The 3006-nt window shown below is 40.9% G+C and overlaps 1 pseudogene; it reads left to right on the top strand.

The window, feature by feature from the left end:
• The first annotated feature begins 1856 nt into the window (after positions 1–1856).
• Positions 1857–2705, top strand: LOC110580252 (annotated as a pseudogene).
• The last annotated feature ends 301 nt before the right edge of the window (positions 2706–3006 follow it).

Raw genomic sequence — 3006 nt, 5'->3', positions numbered from 1 at the left:
ATTTATTCAACATAGTACTGAAAATTCTAGCCAGATTGATCAGGCAATGTCATCAAAATAGTAAAATACTTAAGAAAACACTTAACAAAGGAGGTGAAAGATCTCCACTCTAAAAATTATAACACATTGGTGAAAGAAATAGTGTAGGACACAAATAAATAGAAAGGTATCTTGTGTTTGTGAATTAGAAGGACTAATATTCTTGTAATGTCAATACTACTAAAAAGCCATGTATAGATTCAATGCAGTCCTGTAAGAATTCAATGGCATTTTTACAGAAGTAGAAACATCAATTTTAGAATTTATTTGGAACCACGAATGACCCTGAATTGCCAAAGCAATTATGAAGAAGAATAAAACAAGAGACATTACACTTCCTAATTTGAAGCTATACTATAAAGTCATGGTAATCAAAACAGTGTGGTACTAACATAAAAACAGGTAACTACATCAAAAGAATGGAATAGAGAACCCAGAAATAAAACCATGCATATATAGTCAACTAATATTTGATGAGCGAGCCCCAGAACTAACACACAAAAAAACAGTTTCTTCAAGAAATCATGCTGTCAAGATTGGATATTCACATGTAATAGAATGAAATTAGACTCCTGTCTTATATCACTGACAAAAGTTAACTCAAAATAGTTTAAAAACTTCAATGTAAGATCTGAAACCATAAAACTCCTAAAAGGAAAAAATGGGAAAAAAAAATCCTTGACATAGGTTGAAATAATCAGGCAAGAAAAAGAAACAAAAGCCATCAGAATTGGAAAGGAAGAAGTAAAATGTTCTTATTTGCAGATGACATGACTTTATGTAAAGAAAATCATAAAAACTCCACCAAAAAACTAACAAATTCAGTAACGTTTCAGGGCACAAAGTTAACAAACAGAAATCAGTAATATTTCTATACACTAATGATGAATTATCTGGAAAAAGAATGATTCTATTTACAATATTGAATTTTGTCAAATATTTTTTCCACTTGTAGTGAAATGATTGTATAATTTTGTCTTTCATTGTATTAATGTGATGGATCACATTGATTGATTTGCATATATTAAACCACCCTTGCAAACCAGGGATAAGTTCTGCTGATTGTGGGACATGATCCCAAATGTAGCGTGCTAACATTTTACTGAGAATATTTGCATCTATATTCATGAGGGTACTGGTCTGTTGTTCTCTTTTCTGGTGGTGTCTTTATCTGGAGTTTGTATTAAGGTAATGCTGCCCTTGTTAAATGAATTTGGGAGTTTTCTTTCCTCTGATTTTTTTGGAAAAGTTTGAGAAGGTTTTGGTGTTACTTCTTTTACAAATGTTTGGTAAAATTCACCAGTGAAGACATCTAGTCCTAGGTTTTTCTTTTTGGGGAGATTTTTTTATTACTGATTCACTCTCTATAATAGTAATTGATCTATTCAGATTTTCTATGTCTTCCTGATTCAGTTTTGGTAGTTTGTATGTTTCTAAAGTTTTTCTCCATTTTATCTAGTTATCCAGTTTGTTGGCATAAGTTGTCATAGTGGGAAGGGTTAGTTTTAAATAATAATACACCACAGTGTCATGTTCTAGGAGTTTGCCAAAGCCATCCAGGTTTGAAGAAATTAACAGATGAAAATGTCCAAAAGGGACTGAGATAAAAGAAAAGCCAGTAAAAGTTTAGAGAAACTATTAACAAAGAAAGGGCAATCTTCTAAAATCAAAAATCACTTTTCTCTACCTCTTGGAGGTGATATTCTAATTGATGTGTTGCTCCTTGCAGTTGCAGGTGGGCGCTGGATAGATATGGCAATGGCACCGTCCCAGATGGCTTCATCTTCTTGGGCTTGTCGGGTAACCCCAGGCTAGAAATGACCCTATTTGTGACTGCGTCTGTCTTTGGGCAACACCACCATCATACTCCTGTCTCACCTAGACCCCCACCTGCACACCCCCATGTACTACTTCCTCACCCACCTCTCCATCCTGGACCTCTGCTTTACCACCAGCTGGATCCCCCAGATGCTGGTCAATTTCGGGGGCTCGGACAAGACCATCAGCTACCTGGGATGTGCAGTCCAGTTCTACCTCTTCCTGGGACTGGGAGCTGCAGAGTGTGTGCTGCTGCTGGTCATGGCCTTCGATCGCGGCGTGGCGGTGTACTCACCCCTGCACCATGCGGGAATCATGCACGCGCCCCTGTGTCACAAGCTGGCGTTCCTGGTCTGGGCCAGTGGGATTTTCGGCGCCTTGCTGCAGTCTGCCACCACCATGAAACTCCCCTTTTGCCGTCACCGTCGGGTTGACGACTTTGTGAGGTCCCTGCGCTGATCCGCCTGGCCTGCGGAGACGCACAGATCAACGAGCTCCAGATCTGTGATTCGTGCCGTCTTCCTGCTGGGGCCGCTCCTGCTCATCCTTGTCTCCCACGGCCACATAGCCCAGACGGTGCTGGCCATCCCATCCCGGGAGGGCAGGAGCAAGGCCTTCCGCACCTGCCCTTCCCACCTGGTGGTCGTCTTTCTCTTCTACTGCAGTGTCACTGCCGTTTACATCCGACCCCGGAGTCACTTCTCCCAGAAGGGAGGCAAGTTCCTAACTCTTTTCTACACTGTGGTGACCCCCACTCTCAACCCCCTCATCTACACTTTGAGGAACAAGGACATAAAGGGGGCTTCAAGAGGCTCTTACGGAAAGACAGAATGGCCAGTGAAGAGTGAAGGAGAGGCTCAGGTCAGCTTTTGTCCAGTTCATTTGCTCAGACGTGTGGTATCTCACGCATGAGGACTCAACTATCACCTCTAGTGGAGGGGACGTTAGCCCGCTTTGCACAGACAGTGGACCAATGAAAGGTAAATTTGATGCACCTGAAACTGTTATCCTTAAACAAAAATGTAGGAGTAACATTGTCCTTGTCAGGCTACCATCAGGAAGTAGACACCACTTCCATTATAAAAACAAAAAGAGGGCATTTATTACAAGGAATTATTAACTAGATATTGGAGGAAGGAAAAGGCAAAA

This window comes from Neomonachus schauinslandi, chromosome 7 (assembly GCF_002201575.2).
Source record: "Neomonachus schauinslandi chromosome 7, ASM220157v2, whole genome shotgun sequence".
Taxonomy (NCBI): Eukaryota; Metazoa; Chordata; class Mammalia; order Carnivora; family Phocidae; genus Neomonachus; species Neomonachus schauinslandi.
The sequence above is the reverse complement of the archived record's forward strand: the minus strand, read 5'-3'. Positions and strand labels throughout refer to the sequence as shown.